Genomic DNA, 19,765 nt, shown 5'->3' with positions numbered 1-19,765 from the left:
CATGTGTACGTGTATTTCCATGGTAGTATTTCATCATAAAGGAATGACGCTATGTGTAAAGAATAGCGCCGGTGTCACATTACTACCTAATCTTAAAAATAGATCATAAAATAGCCACCTCACAATGTCAATTACACATTTCCATTTCCATAATATGAGGCCTGTCATGATAATCAATAAATCGAACGATAAAAAAGCAAAGTAATAATTTTGCCGCCTTGTTTGGTTTCTAGCCTCTCACAGACAGGATGCTTCCCAAGCCAAATGCCATGGCCCCGTGTGGAGGTGCGACAGCGCCTTTGTGTTTGATCGGCGAAGTAAATATAAAACAAAACAGCACAAAATGATGCGTGCTCACAGACGGTGTCGCTTGCTACCCTGTAAAAGAAATGCAACCTTTTAAAAAAAGCCACCATTTCAGGAAATGTTTGACAGACAAATTGCCTGACATTATTTTGCCATAAAACTCATGACAGAAATGGTCTCAAAAATGTTATCAATAATATTGATCATTAGCAATAATTGTGACAGGCCTAAATTCCGTTACATTAACGCCCAGTTTGGACTTTTAGGAAAAAAACAATCAGACTGCACTTCCGGAATAACAAACAAAAAACAGACTGTGTACATATATTTATACTGTTATTCTGTATATTTTGTATTTTTCATTCTTTTTTAATAGATGTGTCTGCACCTACTATACCAAAACAAATTCCTAGTATGTGTTTGATCATACCTGGCAATAAACCTTTCTGATTCTGATTAAAAATAGCTGTGATAGCCGGATTACTCATACTGTGCTGTAGGTGGGTTAGCGTGAGCAAAACAAGCGCACCTTTTTTATGACATGCTGTTGTAAGTTCCACACAGTTTTCAAACTGAATTCACAAAAATGGACAAAATACGTCCAATTTTTACCATATTTTTTAACATGCGTAATATGCCGTCACATGATGTTTTTGTCATGTGTTTATGTTTTTATGTCTTAACCTTACTAGCAGAATTCCCTGTAGAGTTCATAGAACATATTCATATTCTACTTCCTTTTGTATACCACAGCCATAAATTGTCTTGACAGTGTGCAACGCTACTTCTATAAAATCAGCTACTTCGGGCTAATTTCAGAAAGTGGTAATCTAAAGACGACTCCTCAGCCAAATAAATAGGGATGGTGACGTGATGAGTTGAAGAGTTGCAAATGACAGCCGCCATATTTGGACGGGTTGCAGCAATGGCGGGCCAAGTAAGCTGATAATAATGAAAGATGGGGCGGAGCGGCGCCGCTCATGTGTGCGGCCCTGTGGCCGCCAGCCAGAAATGTCACATGACGTCTCTCTCTTATGTCTGTGTTTGCTTGGCCGAGCATCCAGGCTGCAAATAACCGTACCTACCCACCAATACCTGGAAAAATGTCATAATGAATTGGGATTGATGGAATTCTCTTATCACTGCCGTGTTGCTAGGTTTACAGAGGTGACACTAAGGCTGAGATAAGGCTAAGGTCATCAATCTGTTCATGCGAAGCTCTCAGTTTTGCCAAAAATGTTTGGTGCTTCTGACATCCACTCAAGTCCGAATTTGTATCAAAATTTTGGAAGCCAGATCCAAGCACTTATCAACAACCAACTTAGCATTCCAAATATGGCTATGAATCTATAATCCATCAGATTGTGGATTACAGTAGAATAGCCTTAGTAAGTATTATAAGAGTTGGTCAACAGCCAAAATACGGGTGTAATTTATCTTTAGTGGGGAAACCGTGTCAGGTCATGACAACCCTTGGAAAACCTCAAATTCATTTTTATTATTCCCAATAAATTGGAAACATTAGTCAGGCCTTATTCACACCGCAGAGACTGATGCAACAAGCATGCGACACCAGCAAGTCGACTGGACTTCCAGCCGCAGACTAGCTGGGTTTGGCTCCTTGGCGAATACGTACGTACCAGTCCTTACCAGTCCTTACCAGTCCTTACCAGTTCTTACCAGTCCTTACCAGTCGTTACCAGTCCTTACCAGTCCTTACCAGTCCTTACCAGTCCTTACCAGTCCTTACCAGTCCTTACCAGTTCTTAACAGTCCTTACCAGTTCTTACCAGTTCTTACCAGTTCTTACCAGTCCTTACCAGTCCTTACCTGTCGTTACTAGTCCTTACCAGTCCTTACCAGTCCTGACCAGTTGTTGCCAGTCGTTGCCAGTCGTTACCAGTCGTTACCAGTCCTGACCAGTCCTTACCAGTCCTGACCAGTCCTTACCAGTCCTTACCAGTCCTTACCAGTCTTTACTAGTCCTTACCAGTCGTTACCAGTCATTATCGTACGTACAATCCAATCCAATCCAATCCATTGGTTTGGCAGACCGGGGTGGTGGTCCCCCTCTTTAAGAAGGGTGACCACAGGGTGTGTTCCAACTACTCCTCAGCCTCCCTGGGAAAGTCTATTCCAGGGTGCTGGAGAGAAGGGTACGACCGTTGGTCGAACCTCTGCTACAAGAGGTCCAATGTGGTTTTCGTCCTGGTTGTGGAACACTGGACCAGCTCTACACCCTCACAGGGGTGCTTGAGGGTATATGGGAGTTTACCCAACCAGTCTACATGTGCTTTGTAGACTTGGAAAAGGCATTCGACTGTGTCCCTCGTGGCGTCTTCCGGGAGTATGGGATTGGTGGCGCGCTACTACGTTGGAGGGATTATGTCTCACAGCTGGTCTGGGAACGACTTTGTGTCCTCCCGGTGGAGCTAGAGGAGACCGGGACCGGGAAGTGTGGGCTTCCCTACTGAGACTACTGCCCCCGTGACCCGAACCCGGATAAGCGGAGGAAAATGGATGAATGGATCGTACGTACAATATGGAAGGTTTACGGCGTCAAACCATCGCACCAAATTATCATTGCATCCTATTTCTTGAAAGTCGTCATTAGATTGAAATAAATAAATGGAAAGTTCCAGAAGCAAAGTCGACACATTTTTGCCAGCCAAGAAAAAAAACCTTTAACACAGGTGGCTTTGGCGGGAAGAGCGTCTACGTGTGTCCGGTTAACACATAACAGCAACATGACAGACTGGGCGGTCAAGCTCTGACCCCGCAGTCAATAGTAACTTTATTTGTATGAACAGCAGGGTTTCTATTCTCGCGACATGGAAATGAGGATAATTACCGTGGAAGGTTTCCAACACATTTCTGCACCTGACTTTGAAATGACGTACGTACCGACATGACCTTCCCCCGGCCGCTTTTCAACGCTCGTATGCCCGCTCACGTCCACGTTAGACGTGAGCTTGCCACTTTGTTTCACCGCCGAGGGAAAAAGTGACGCCGGCGAAATGTGGACACGTTATGGAAAAAAAGAGTTGTGTGCGAGTGGCGCGTTAGCATAAACACTCTGGCTCTGTGTGGCGTGGTGGGGGGGGGCAACTTGTTGTTTGTGTTGGACCCTTCAGCGCCAGTGTCACGTTCAGGCACTGCAAGAAAAACAAATGTGGCTATTTAAAGAAAGCGCTATCAATGAAAGCCTTATTCACTCAGCCTTTTATTGGGCACAGCGATTTCTCGTGATGTACTTCCAGGAGTTGGGAGGAATAAACACGCGTGGGATGGCGAGGACTTGTTGTGTCTGAGGCGTCACTGATTCGCATATCGCCAGGAGCGTCGGCCATCTTCATTTCCTCAGCCTGCACATCTATTGTGTCCCTTTTGAATGAGACATTGGAGCGCGGCGCTATTGTCCTCGCTGTGGGCTTCGACTTCCTGTGGGAGCCACCGCAAGGACATGGTCGGGCTATTTTTAGAAAAACCTCACCTCCACTTTCATGTGGGCCAGGAACTGATGAATAAGCATGTCTTAGCCATCATATTCATCTGTAATATTCATCTAATTATGGACTCATTGAACCAATGATAACATATTTGTAATTGTCTATTTAAATATTGGTTTTATATTTATTATTTTTATTTTTAGCTTAAAAATTCTATTTTTTAAATTATGCAGAAAACAGCACTAATAATCATTCACAATTTAGCACAAAAAAATCTACATTTCTCATAATTTGTTTCCTTGTAACGTGAAATGTAAATCGGTTTCACGTCGTCGCCCTCAAATTATCCACAAAACAGGAGTTGATTTTGGCCAAAAAAATTATTTTTGTCTAAAAATAAGAAGGTGACTATTTTTAAAATGCTATTGAAAATTATGATTATAGTATAAAGACCACACAAAACTACCTTGTATTATCCATCCATCCATCATCCATCCATCGTCCATACATCATCATTCATCCATCATCATCCATCCTTTATCCATCCATCATTCATCCATCCATCATCCATCCATGTCCGTCCATCATTCATCCATCATCCATCCATCCATCTATCCATCCATCGTCCATCCATCATGATCTATCCATCATCCATCCATCCAACCATCATCCATCCATCCATCCATCATTCATCCATCCAACATCTATCCATCATCCATCCAGCCATCCATCATCCATCCATTGTCCATCCATCCATCATCCACCCATGTCCATCCATCCATCATCCACCCATGTCCATCCATCATTCATCCACCCATGTCCATCCATCATTCATCCATCATCCATCCATCCATCATCCATCCATCATCCATCATCCATCCATTGTCCATCCATCATGATCCATCCATCATCCATCCATTGTACATCCATCCATCCATCATCCATCCATCATTTATCCATTCATCCGTCATCCATCCATCCATCATCCATCCATCGTCCATCCATCATCATTCGTCCATCCATCATCATTCGTCCATCATCATCCATCCTTTATCCATCATCATTCATCCATCCATCATCCATCCATGTCCGTCCATCATTCATCCATCATCCATCCATCCATCCATCCATTGTCCATCCATCATGATCCATCCATCATCCATCCATTGTACATCCATCCATCCATCTATCATCCATCCATTGTACATCCATCCAACCATCATCCATCCATCCATCATTCATCCATCCAACATCTATCCATCATCCATCCATCCAACCATCCATCATCCATCCATTGTCCATCCATCATCATCCATCCATTATTCATCCATCATCATCCACCCATGTCCATCCATCATTCATCCATCATCCATCCATCCATCCATCCATCATCCATCCATTGTCCATCCATCATGATCCATCCATCATCCATCCATTGTACATCCATCCATCCATCTATCATCCATCCATTGTACATCCATCCAACCATCATCCATCCATCATTCATCCATCCAACATCTATCCATCATCCATCCATCCAACCATCCATCATCCATCCATTGTCCATCCATCATCATCCATCCATTATTCATCCATCATCATCCACCCATGTCCATCCATCATTCATCCATCATCCATCCATCCATCATCCATCCATTGTCCATCCATCATGATCCATCCATTGTACATCCATCCATCTATCCATCATTCATCCATCCAACATCCATCATCCATCCATCCATTTTGTACTGCTTATCCTCACTAGGGTGGGGGTGCTGGAGCCTATCCCAGCTGTCTTGGGGTAGGGGCAGGGTCCACCCTGGACTGGTGGCCAGCCAATCACAGGGCACATATAGATAAAAGACATTCATACCTATGGACAGTTGAGTTTCAGTGTGACGACTACAACCGTAACGCTCTAGTTCAACGCCTCTGAGGTCAAACACTTCTTTATTTTTTCTCGGATAGTTTTGGGAAAATACCTCTTAAATTCCACCAAGACTCATTTGTCTATGGCTTTTACTTTGAAAGTGGTGAAATTATTTTTACGCTTTTGTTTTGGATGAAAAATATAAAAAAATGTACTTAAAAATCACAACACCAGAAAGAATGATTCCTATTTCCAAGACTTCCTATGGGAAAGGGTCTTTACGTTCCCCATTTCATCAGTTCTATGTGGAGAAACTTTACACATCCATCCCACGCTCGGATCCAGCTTGTGGAACTGCCTGTCAACCCTTTTCTTTCTCCTCCTCCCCTTCGCTATTTTAATGCGTCACCGCAAACTTAAAGGTGGGAGGGAGAAAGTGTGGGGGGGGCCCTCCCCTTCCCTGTGACTCATTGTGATGTGTGCGTAAGCAAGCCGCTACAGACTGGAGAGTAGTATTCCACTGCTTGGGCCGTCCTGATGCTGTTCATGTTTATTGTCATGGCTGGTGGCTGCCAGGCTGCTGTAAACGTTGGCTCGGCTCGTTGCCGCGCTGAGCAGATCTTGGTGTGTCCGAGTGAGGCAACTAAAAGCAAGATTGGCACCTTTGCTGGGAGGCCGAAAGAGAAGGAAGGAAAAGGAGGAATAATGCGTAGAAGCCAAAATTTTGGTCAAGATGGGTCTTTGTAATATTTGTCACCCCAAACTCAAGTAGTACGTCATGTCAGACCCTGCCGGCAGTACACGCCCACTTTCTGACACCAACATTCTGATTGAAATGTCCACTGTGGCTTTTGTCAAGCGTGGCACCGTGCACGTCAGGGATGCGTTTAAAGACAACAAGGACCCACGTCACTCCGTGAGAGAGAAACATGTCAGGGCACCATGCCAGCTCGTAAATATAACAATACTAACGTGCGTGCTCATTGGTGTACACGCCCTCTTCCCACAGATAGGAGCGGGCCTTCATCACCGACTAGACACTTCCTTGCCAAGCGGAATAATCACGGCCAGCAAGCCCAAATAATTCATACCTTGGGCACATTTTAAGTTAAAGTAACAAACTGGGACATCCTGACAGGGATACCGGTATGCTTGACACGGTTACATTAAAGCACATCATGTTTACACAATTCATATGGATTCATGGAAAAGGAGCATTTTACGACAAACATAATTACCATAGCAGTAAAACCTTGGTTAGCGTCATTCATTTCTTCCATATGGCCCAACTCAAACCAAAGCGGATGCTAACCAGATCCATTTTTCGCGCAAGAAAAAATGTAAATCCAATGAATCCATTCTAGAAAGCTAAAAATGTTAACACAAAAGACATTTTAATAGTTTTCCATATGGAATAAATTTAGAAATGCATATAAATGTTGAAGGAAAGGGATAATTGGACTTTTTAGGAGACATGATTCTTGGCATGAATGAAAACAGGAAGGTAGCGGTGGTTGATCTCGCTGCCGTAATCGTGTCTTTGGGAACAGTCACGTCTTCACTCAAGGCAAAAGTAACCTTAAATGTTCTTTTATTCCTTTTACTCCTCATGTATATGTATTTAACATTATTTTATGCATGTAAAACTATTGAAAAAACAGTTTTGGAGTCATTTTGTAAGCTAGCTAACAAGGAAGGACGTTTTCTGATTTCCAAACAAAAATACATTAACAACATCGTTGGACACAACACAACACGTATGCTAGCCGGAGAATGCGCCAAAGAAAATTGAGGCGTAAACTGAGGTTTTTCTCACGTTTTCTTGTGATTACGAGCCTTTCCGCAACTAGAATGGGAGTTCCGGTCTTGCTCCTCTCGTAGAAGCACCTTCCCTGCATAGTTGACTTTCTATCTTGTGTTGTTGTGATTTGGACTTTCAGTTCGTTACCATTTATTGAGATGTAAAAGGATGGAAAATTGGTTTGCAAGATGGTTTTGCTTTCAAAAGTTAAAAACAAGGAAAACGGCTTTTGATTCTATTTTCTCATGAACGTGTGTAACCCGACATCAAGTCTATGGCGACATTATTGGATCCCTTCCAGTAATTCCGGCCTTTACATGTGCATTATTATTGGACCAAAACTGGCTTAAAACATAAGGAATACTGTACAGTCAAAACAAGGAAGTGTGTTTTATGCTTTTTTCCTAGCTCATTTATTTTAGGGTCCCAGTGTGAAAACTCTTTTTAGCTTTTATGAGTATGGAGATATAGCCAAGACAAATAAAAATGAAACCCTCCACTCGTACAGTAAAAAAAACACATTTGATGGTTTAGACACCTATAGTGAAACCCATCATTATTCATAACCCGGCCAGATTTAGAGCTATGTGTATCATTTAGGTGGAAATGGTACAAGGAAGTAGCAAAATATGTTGTGTCAGAGGTATTGATTGGACCCTGCAGCGTCCCACAGTGCCAACCAATACCCACGATTCCCGGCAGTGGCCAAACATTTTGATGTATGTCGGATATAAACTGTCTGCCTGGAATGATGCGTCTTATGTGATCTGTAAAAGAGTCGTGCAATCTGCTATATGTGCTTGTGTCCCTTTTTTCAGGAGCACTTTGAACATGGGACCACATCCAAAAATGGAATTGAAGAGAATGTGAAGGTCCCAGTCCCGGTGCAGTGGGTAGCTTGTGGGCAACAGTTGTGTTGCCATGTGTTTGTTTTGTTTGGCACCGGGACCGAGGTCATTGTCTGGATGGCTGCATGCGAAAAACTACTAAACCATCGAAAGGTTGCCTCAGATTGACTAGTTGCTGTTGCCAGCTCGTATGTTTAAAGCTTATATTAAAAACATTGGACGCATCTGGAGGCCCGGATGTGGCCCCCTGGCTGGAGTTTGCCCACCCCTGGTTGAATCAGTCAAATGTGGCTCTGTATTGCCCACCCACGTCCTCAATCTGTTTACGTTGACGGAGATGTTGACGTGATGTGTGATGATAATCTCTCGCTGTCTCCCAGTTAGCAACAGTCTCCACCGTTCTCCGATGTTCCGAAACTAGCTGCAGTGTGTTTGACCACAAACACAAGTTTACAATCCACAAGGACTTTACAAGTGCAGAGAATGTACGCAACTTGTGGAGAACGGAGCAGACGGACGACAATATGGGGACTTTTGTGGTGTTGATTTTGAAAACTATGCAGGCAATGTTAGAAATCGTCACATGTGTCAAAATGGCAGCAGATGGAACACAACTGTTGGTTAACAGATGTGTATATATTATATATATATAGCTTATACAGCGGCTAAATTCTCATCTCCTGACAGCTCCTTTACGACAGTACTACTATCAGTTGTTTAAGTGGCAAGTCAGCCACTTGCCAGTCTGACTAGGAACATTTTACTAACAACACTAAAATCGTCACACAGCAACTTAACACTCATAAGTTCCACCTCAAAAATATACAAACATGTACCAATACAAGTTTGAAATGAAGTTTTCCCACTATGCCGTGAGTTATTTCAAGGGTCATGATTGGCTCGTGTCAAATAAAGAACTTCCTGGTCGTACTATGCGGCTACTATCTTATTATGTGAACACGTGCTTCTTATACACCGTTACAGATTGTTTTTTTCTCTTATTCACCAGAATTTATGGTCATTCCTTCTAGAAGGTTCGACCCTAACCAAAGCAGATGCTAATCGAATCAAGTTTTCCTTAAGAAATAATATCAATCCAAATCCAAACATCTTTTTTATAGTTTTACATGCAGAAAACAATTCCAAATGTATAGAAATGCATACAGATGATGAAGGAAATGATGAAGGAAATACTTTTATATAATCACTAGATTTGTATTATTTAGGACATCAAAAGTTTTTCCATAATTCAACAAATACATAATCCATTTTTTCCATGATTTTTATATTTAACCAGGATGTAAATGAATATTTTTGTATTTTTTAGAGTGTGCCGGCCAAAACAGCAGCAACACGGTCTTCTTATCAGTAGTAAACACAAATAGTGCAGCAATAAAATAATGAACGTGTCAACACAATCTTATGATCCTCCAGATACCCAAACACCGAGTAAAACTGGACTTTAAAGCTGGACTTTGGCCAGGGTATGACTACTGTTGGGCCTAACTGCGAAAACGTTTTATTTTGGTCAGGAGTGATGAGTCGCGGCATTAAGAATCAAGTGCTTGTCACCGACGGAGCCAATTAGATGTTTATCGCCATGTTTTTGCAACAACACAAAAACTGTCAGTGAGTCGGGACCTCGTAATGGCAGCGCTGTGGCCCGGCTAATCAGATAAGCTTGTAAAACCGCAGCGCCAAAAAAACGAAATCCACCTTAGGAAGTGGTCAAAGCGACCTTCTGTCCCGGCGTGCAAAGGTCCACTTCTCAAACACACACAGACTGTAATCATTGCAGGCTAATTGATGCCACGGCGCTACGTGGGACCGGGCCAGTGTGCTCATTATGCGACCATTTCCTGTTGTGGGTTCACCCTTGCCTGATAAGCACAAAGATACGGTTTATGTCTTCAGTAATTGCCGGCAGCGTTCCAATGGAGGAAAGCAGTACGGGATAGAGGCAGCTTTTGTGGAAAAAAAGATGACGACGTTGGACTTTTCTCATCTGAAATCGGGAAAATGAAAGAAAGTGAAATGAAGTCTCTTGACTTTGGTGGAAACCAGACCAGGTTGTGGACGGTCCACTGAGGTCAACCACAACCTACTTTCACTCCGTATCGCAGGATGCACTCAGGAAGGGAGGATCCGCCCGGAGTCGGCCGGACACCGACGTTGCTTTGCTGGGCCGGCTGACCTCAGGGCGGCGTGTCTTCAACCTGCCGTTATGTAACATAGCGAGGCCACTGAGGAAGTGCAGACGACAGAACAAACCTGACAGCCTCCCTCTTGGGGAGGGGGGGACAGGCCTGAAGTCGGATCAGAATTCGCAGGAAGGAAAGCAGGAAGGAAGGGAGCGTTGGATGAGAACCCTTCAGTTGTTTTTATTTAGACTTGTGGTGCCCCCTTTGGGCGGTGCTTTAGAATATCATATACTGTATATACAGTAAACCTCGGATATATCGGACTCGGATATATCGGAAATTCGCTCACAACGGACAGATAAAAAAGAACCAATTTTTCTGTAATGCATTTCCAATAAAAATTCATTGCATATATCGGATTTTTTATAACGGATTTCGCCTATTTCGGACAAAATCTCCAGTCCCGTTCCAATGCATTTCCATTAAATTTCCCTCGCATATATCGGATGGCCGAATCGTGACAGGCCGCTATACGATGTCATTTGCAGCGTTTGCAGCGTTGCCTGCGCGTCCAGGTACATTGGAAACATAGTCAAGGAAGTGCCTTTTTATAATGGATAAAATCCGATTTACGCATATACCGGATATAAATCCGATATATGCGTAAAACGGACATTTTCCGGTATACGCATATAACGGATTTCGCTTATATCGGACAAAACCAGTGGGAACAATTGAATCCGATATATCCGAGGTTTACTGTACATAATACAGATGTCCTCAAAATGGCCGCTAAATCCCCCCCGTGGCCCTACAAAGACATTGTGCTTGATGGCGGCCATCTTTTTCCACCAATCTTGCTTAAATTTGACACGCATGCGCTTGTTTGTACCCTAGAAATGTGTACCGAATTTCCGGATTATTGGATAAAATACCCCGAAAGTTACAGCGGGGTTTTGTGAAGCACATCGGGATACGTGAAGAAGACGATGGTGACTAAGAGAGTTGCATTCCGGTAGTGTGCCACTTGCGAGTCTGACTAGGAACACTTTACTAACAACACTAAACTCGTCACACAGCAACTTAACACTCATAAGTTCCACCTCAAAAATATACAAACATGTACCAATACAAGTTTGAAATGAAGTTTTCCCACTATACCGTGAGTTATTGATAAGAGTCATGATTTGCTCGTGTCAAATAAAGAGCTTCCTGGTCATAACGGACTTGTGCGCGCCGCACTATGCCATCTTATTATGTGAACACGTGCTTCGTATACACCACTGCAGACTGTTTTTTTTCTCTTATACACCAACATTTATGGTCATTCCTCCTGCTCCCGTCTTTCTTGCACTTTTATTTTGAAAGCACGTCTTGTGTGTTTTGCCGTAAAAAGACAGGAAGCTGACCAGGGCAGCGACACGCGGCCATATTGCATACCGTACATGCACAACATGGCTTCGTAGTAGTCATGGCGTATGAATGCTAACTTTCCTCACCCCCTCTTTCCTTTTTCCTTCTTCAGGACGCGATGGGGGCAGCGGACGCCAGACGGCACATAATCCATCCACCCACGGTGGGATGCGGGGTCGCTGCCAAAAAAAAGGCTGACATGAGGCTGGCAAAGCGTGTGAATTAATTAGCGTCTGGCGAAGTCCCAACGTCGGCAACCCGCACCGCCTCGCCTAGTCGGGGTAAGAGTTTGATGGAGACACACACTGAGGCTGTGACAACCCCTCCTCCCACTGCCGGCCCCGCCTCCTTAGTCTTAAATAGATATTTGGGTAGTCCTTTCTTCACTTGGGTGTTTGACCTTCAGATGTTTTTGTAGACGTTTGTCTGAGCTCACCTCGCGGTGCCCAACTCGCCGCTTACAATCCACACTGAAATGACTTTGGCACTCGTGGTCAATGGTGTCATGAAAATGCGCTCATAATAACAGATGACTTGGTCTGATGCCTGGGCTGCAAATGTCCACTTTGACAGGCGTACAGTATCGCCCAAGCAGTCATACTTTTGGAGCCACTCCGGAAGAACACGAAAAAAAATACACTTCATCTGCTGTAATGATAATACTATAATAATACTACTACTAGGCGGCACGGCGGTCGAGTGGTTAGTGCGCAGACCTCACAGCAAGGAGACCAGGGTTCAATTCCACCCTCGGCCATCTCTGTGTGGAGTTTGCATGTTCTCCCCGTGCATGCGTGGGTTTTCTCCGGTTTTCCTCCCCCATTCCAAAAACATGCTAGGTTAATTGGCGACTCCAAATTGTCCATAGGTATGAATGTGAGTGTGAATGGTTGTTTGTCTATATGTGCCCTGTGATTGGCTGGCCACCAGTCCAGGGTGTACCCCGCCTCTCGCCCGAAGACAGCTGGGATAGGCTCCAGCGACCCCGCGACCCTCGTGAGGAAAAGCGGTAGAAAATGAATGAATACTGCTAATAATAATACTACTATTTAATACTAATACTACTGCATATAGCAGTATATAGCAATCCAAAAAATAGAATTACATTAAATGAATGAAAGGGCTGCACAGCGGTCGAGTGGTTAGCGCACAGACCTCACAGCTAGGAGACCAGGGTTCAATCCCACCCTCGGCCATCTCTGTGTGGAGTTTGCATGTGTGGGTTTTCTCCGAGTACTCCGGTTTCCTCCCACATTCCAAAAAAAAAAAAAAAACATATTAGTTTAATTGGCGACTCCAAATTGTCCATAGGTATGAATGTGAGTGTGAATGGTTGTTTGTCTATATGTGCCCTGTGATTGGCTGGCCACCAGTCCAGGGTGTACCCCGCCTCTCGCCCAAAGACAGCTGGGCGACCCTTTGGGATAAGCGGTAGAAAATGAATGAATGAAAAAAATAAACATGTACATGGAGCAGCTTTTTACAAAACAAGTGCCGCAGAGCATGCTGGGAAGCCGGTCTGTGTTAGATCCAGAACCCATTACCCCGCCCTTCACTGACAACTGTACTTTCCGATAGACATTCATCCCTGTCGCCCACATTCCCGGCCATCCACCGAGGTGCATTTCCTCCCAGTCATCGTTCCAAAAACAACAGCATCGCCATCCAAACCGTATCAGCAGATCCCTTTCTCTGTTTCTCACGGCGTGCTTCGGGTTTCACAAAGCACACAAGTCCTAATCTGCTCAGACGCACATCGGCGGGACTTTTCTCCTTCCAGCTTTTATCATTCTGCTGTGCAGCGTTGTTCTAGCGCCGCGTTGCTGCGCGCCAATATTGGCGGTTATTTTTCTTTCTTTGGCGCTCAACTCCTAAAGCTGGGCTTATAAAAGTAAATTATACGTCTATAAAGTTAACCTCTGGGGCTTGCGGGGGCCATGTTTGAAATTGCGTCATTGTAGGGGGGAAAAGAAAATCAAATTATGTAACAGCTGAACCTGTTCGCATAGGAGGCTCTTTTGGATCTTGGTCGTTTCGGAGAAGTTGTACGCAAACATCCCAGCTCCTGGAATCTTTTACTGGGATTCCAGCTGAGGATGAAGTACTTCTCTGTAGCATGGGTGGCATTGTTGGATCGACCCGCTTCACCCACCAGGGTGAGGACGATTCCAAGGGTCAAAGGTCAAATCATGTTGCTTTCTGCTCGAGATGAATGCCTGCAGTCATCAAATGACGACGAGTCTCTCGTCTCTGTGATGTGTGTTTGTTTCCCCATTCTTCTCCTGTGACTCCACACGTCCACCATCTCCCTTCGTCCCCCCCCCCCCCCCTCTACGTCACGGAGCGTGTCTCTTGTCATTGTTGGAACAACATCCCACTTTCGCACAGCCACAATTCCTTGCTGATATGCTCATATCGCCGGTGGACTGCGTGGGAGGTTTGTGCTGCAATTTATTGCCAAGCAAAGTCCAAGACCGAGCACCGGGACAGCTGTGTGGTGGTGGGGGGGGGGGGGGGGGGGGGCAAGTTTTCGAGTTCTATATCCCGCTCATCATCATCATCAAACCGCCGTCCCTGTACAGTATTTCCTTTTTGCTGATTCATCAACTGGAGGTGGCGCTGAAGTTTCCGTTGACCTAGATGCCTCGAAGCAAGAGCGTTAGACCTTCAACCTTTGTGTGTTACAAATGCTGGCTTTTTATTGGGAGCCATTTAAACACAGGAATACAACAGCACGCACGCAACCGCTCTGTTTGTACACCTTCATTGATAACATCTCATCTGGAGTCACTGACAGATGAGGGAAAATAAAAAAAGCACTTCCTTAGCATTGACGTGTTAGCGTTGTAGCTGTGAGGGATTTGACAATTTCAGAAAGGGGATCGATTATATATTATTATTCATTTTCTACCGCTATTTCCTCACGAGGGTCGCGGGGGTTGCTGGAGCCTATCCCAGCTGTCTTCAGGCGAAAGGCGGGGTACACCCTGGACTGGTCGCCAGCCAATCACAGGGCACATATAGACAAACAACCATTCACACTCACATTCATACCTATGGACAATTTGGTGTCACCAATTAACCTAGCATGTTTTTGGAATGTGGGAGGAAACCCGTAGAAAACCCACACATGCACAGGGAGAACATGCAAACTCCACACAGAGATGGCCGAGGGTGGAATTGAACCCTGGTCTCCTAGCTGTGAGGTCTGCGCGCTAACCACTCGACCGCCGTGCAACCAAGGTTGAGGCACCGGTACAGTATATAAATTGCAATAGTGCCAACAATCATTTCCACATGCTTTCCAGAATTCTTAGCTAGGGCTATTGTTGCTAGCGCTGTGGCAGATGGAGCTGTGAGCAACGCAACGCTTTTTCCCTCGTCCAGTTTTCCCTCGTACTTCCTCAATCTTTTCCTCCCAAACATAACAGCCAATGTCCATCCAAAATATCTGACTGACTGCAGAAAACCTCAGAGGACTCTCGCATACTTACGCCCTGCCCTGACATGTGCACACACACACACACACGCACAATTTTAAAAACATTCCCCTTCTCAGCTGCTTGTCAAGTCACCACACCCGACCGCATGACATCAGCCTGTGATGTCATCAGGGGACCAGCGGCGTCCAGCGCAGCTTCATCATCAGCATCCTTTGGCAATGGCGGAAACGAGGCAGCTGCATTTTAATGATTTCTTTACACATGTCAGTGTGTGCGTTCAGGCATTTATCATCTCGTGGGGACGGATTTGATGACGGGGACGCAGGGATTGGGTACCTTGTGGGGACATTTGATGGTGATGTGTTATTGCTGTTAAGTTTAGGTTATTGTGTGTGTGTGTGTGTGTATGCGTGTGTGTGGCCAAAGATTGGAGGCCAAAAGCCGCAATTACACTAATTCAAACAATATGAGCGTGGCTTTCTTTGGCCACTTTGACTTGTTTATATTTGTAGTGTACTCTCTGGACAGATTCACATTGTGCTGCTCACTATTTCCAACACAAAGTTATTATTGAATTAGATTGAGTTTTAAGGGGGGGAGGGGGGAGGGAGGGGTGAACGGGAGAGCAACTGGTCAGAGACGGGTGACTAGATGGTCAGCGGAGCGCCGTGACTGGGATGTCGTTGCCAAATGGAGAATTGACTGAGAAACAGTCAAAAAATTCAGACTTGTACACCTACTCTAATAGTATCCAAGCTGGTTCCTGGTTGGTGCCTTTAGAAAGATAATAAGTCCAGTTTTAAGTTATTTTTGCATTCATGAATGCATTTTTGCAACTGTGCCCCCTGATTATAGCATACACTCCGAGCTTCATGACAGAACTTGGCTTTAACACGACTTTTGGGGTGACTTTTAAAAACTGTATATTAATGGTCATTTAATAACAGAAATGATTTTCTGCTTTTCTGCTCAGCCCAGACTTTGTTTACTATCTCACCATAGAAACTAAAAAATGATTCATTTGGTTTTGACACATAGCAAGTTGAGAAAGATGCTGTATTTATTTTTTTAGAGCTGCCGCACCTCCCCTAAAGTCATCTGGCCCCTCCCAAAACGATAACAAAATGACTTAGAACCCTTTTCAACAATGTACAGAATATAGGCACAGTGGAACCTTGGGTAGGGTTGTTTTGGTTTACGGGACGTTACTGCCCCCCCAGCTCTGACATCGTAGTAAGCGGTTGACTCTGTCGAATATCGCTGCAGATATTCAACATTTTGACCCATAGCGACATTGGCCTTTTTTTTCGGAATCCGACAGCTGCTAAGAGATGAAAAATGAAACAAATTTTTGTGGGGTGTCTTATATGAAATCAGAGACCAGGAATAGACATCTACCGCTTATCCTCACAAGGGTCGCGGGGGTTGCTGGAGCCTATCCCAGCTGTCTTCGGGCGAGAGGCGGGGTACACCCTGGACTGGTCGCCAACCAATCACAGGGCACATATAGACAAACGACCATTCACACTCACATTCATACCTGTGGACAATTTGGAGTCGCCAATTAACCTAGCATGTTTTTTGGAATATGGGAGGAAACCGGACTACCCGGAGAAAACCCATGCCTGCATGGGGAGAACATGCAAACTCCACACAGAGATGACCGATAGTGGAATTGAACTCAAGTCTCCTAGCTGTGAGGTCTGCGCGCTAACCACTCGACCGCTGTGCAGCTGTAACAATGTTAATAACAATAATAATAACAATGTCACTGCAGACATAAGATTTCATGGCTTAATAGACGCATCCCGTTACATGCAATCTTAGCTGCCTCTTTTTTAGCTGTTAGTGGAATTGAACTCAGGTCTTCTAGCTGTGAGGTCTGCACGCTAACCACTCGACCGCCATGCAGCAGGCAGGTTATAGTACGAACTTAATAACAACAGGAGCAGCAGGTACTAGCCTAGAGCGCCCCCTCATGGGTGTGGAAAAACCGTACATCAGTCACTTCGGAGTATAAGTTGCAGGACCAACCAAACCATGAAAACAAAATAAATAAATACGGCCTGCAGCTTTTTTTTGTAGTGCTAAAAAATGCTCCCAAAACAAATGGAATGAAACCACTGCTAAGTGGGCTAGAATCCCTTTCACTGTCTGTCAAGTGGCTCGGGTCTAAACGGTGACCGCGTTCTCCAAAAAGCGCGGCTCTCATCCAAAGCAGCTGTTTATCAAAGCTCATCACCAGCCTTTGCGGCATTTGTGGAGCCTGGAAATGACCGCAAGGGTTTGCTACACGATTGGCGCTCATCCCGGGGACGGTCTTGACAGACTCTGACGGATGCAAAGCGGCTTGCTTTGGAGCAACACGTAATCTGAAAGCCGGTGACAGCATCCCGACTCTTAATTAGCTGCTGGGTTTTTAGGGGGGTTTGCCCCCGTCGCCATGCGGCTGACTGTCGAGATCAGGCCGCTATTCTCTGGAAATCTCCTCCAGATGTTGTCGCTAACATGGAATAGAGCGGGAATACCCTCCATTCTGTACTCCGCCATCTGAAATATGACATGTAAACTGCCTTGGTCAACACTTTCTGGCAGGTTGTCTGATTCCTGACTATTTTCTGGCTCGGTTTTGTGCTTGTTTTCCTTTTGCCCGTTGACTTTTCACCCAGTTTAGTCTTCTTTGCACAAGCGTGTCAGTCCGATGCAAATCCGATGATCTGAAGTATGCAGTTCCTTGTGGCTGTCGAAGGGGAAATCCTGCATTTTCAGCTGAGTTGGACAGCAGAAATTCTCAGTGATGGATGTTTCACATTAGAGCAATAAAGTGGCCTGGAAGAATCCACATTGGATCAATAGCAGCGGGGCGAGCGGCCAAAGCGTGTCGTTAACCGCGTATTAATTTTGGCAGCGACCCGGCGAGCTGCATTCTGATCGCAGCGGTTTCTAGAGGAGTGTTTACCAAAACAAAGATGTTACATTAGTGGTTCCAGAGCTGCCTCGTTGACGTAGGAAACCCCCGCGGAACATACGCAATGAGGCGACGCGAGGTCACGTCACTCTTGTAAGTGTGCTCGTTCTCACCACAAATGTGTGACGCAGGGGAAGGCCTCCCAAAGCCTTTCCGAAAACGAACCCACCAAAGGCACACACCGCGACACATACCGCATAGAACGGAACCATCACATGCGAACGCTAACCAGAACCCCCGAAGGCGCCATCTGGACTCTTTAGCGCCGGCAGCAGATCGAATGTCGCCCATATCTCCCTCCAAATACAAGACATGTGTCAAAATGTTCCTCCGCCATTGACCCCTAATCGCATTTACTGAACACACATACGGGTCCTGGGGGTGCTGGTGGGGGACGCGGTCCTGTTGGACGTCTCCATCCCCAGGGTGTCACCTTTGCTCGGGCCCCACAAGTTTTTCTTTTACAGCTGAGAAAGTTGATTGTATCCCGTGGGATGTCGTGGATTTATTGTGGTTTGTCTCCAGATTGGAAATGTACGCAGGTCACACTTTCATTTGGAGAAGCTTGGTGGCGTTTCAAAGATCACGTTTAGGAATATATATTAGAAATAGGGCTGCACGGTAGTCGAGTGGTTAGTGTGCAGACCTCACAGCTAGGAGACCAGGGTTCAATTCCAGCCTCGGCCATCTCTGTGTGGAGTTTGCATGTTCTCCCCGGGTTTTCTCCGGGTACTCCAAATTGTCCATAGGTATGAACGTGAGTGTGAATGGTTGTTTGTCTATATGTGCCCTGTGATTGGCTGGCCACCAGTCCAGGGTGCCTGAAGACAGCTGGGATAGGCTCCAGCACCCTTGCGACCCTCGTGAGGAAAAGCGGTAGAAAATGAATGTATGAATGAATATTCGCAGCACGGCGGTATGAGTGGTTAGCGTGCAGACCTCACAGCTAGGAGACCAGTGTTCAATTCCACCCTCAGCTATCTCTGTGTGGAGTTTGCATGTTCTCCCCGTGCATGCGTGGGTTTTCTCCGTGTACTCCGGTTTCCTTCCACATTCCAAAAACATGCTAGGTTAATTGGTGACTCCAAATTGTCCATAGGTATGAATGTGAGTGTGAATGGTTGTTTGTCTATATGTGCCCTGTGATTGGCTGGCGACCAGTCCAGGGTGCCTGAAGACGGTAGAAAATGAATGAATGAATATTCGCGGCACGGTGGGCGAGTGGTTAGCGTGCCAACCTCACAGGTAGGAGACCAGGGTTCAATTCCACCCTCAGCCATCTCTGTGTGGAGTTTGCATGTTCTCCCCGTGCATGCGTGGGTTTTCTCCGGGTACTCCGGGTTTCCTCCCACATTCCAAAAACATGCTAGGTTAATTGGCGACTCCAATACTGTATATATACTATATACTGTATATATACAGTATATATACTGTATATAATACTGTATACAATGCTGTATACAATACTATATACAGTATTGCACTAAAGTCTCTTGAATATACTTTAGAGTAATCAGTGTACAGCT

At 45.1% G+C, this 19,765-nt stretch overlaps 1 long non-coding RNA gene across 1 annotated transcript in view; it reads left to right on the top strand.

The window, feature by feature from the left end:
* The window catches only part of LOC131104513 (uncharacterized), a 46,981-nt gene that overhangs the window by 16,110 nt on the left and 11,106 nt on the right, over window positions 1-19,765 (top strand). Inside the window, exon 2 of the long non-coding RNA XR_009119795.1 lies at window positions 11,941-12,109. This is a non-coding gene — a long non-coding RNA (uncharacterized LOC131104513). The remainder of the gene's footprint in view (window positions 1-11,940; window positions 12,110-19,765) is intronic.

Source organism: Doryrhamphus excisus, chromosome 2 (genome assembly GCF_030265055.1).
Source record: "Doryrhamphus excisus isolate RoL2022-K1 chromosome 2, RoL_Dexc_1.0, whole genome shotgun sequence".
Lineage (NCBI taxonomy): Eukaryota > Metazoa > Chordata > Actinopteri > Syngnathiformes > Syngnathidae > Doryrhamphus > Doryrhamphus excisus.
The sequence above is the reverse complement of the archived record's forward strand: the minus strand, read 5'-3'. Positions and strand labels throughout refer to the sequence as shown.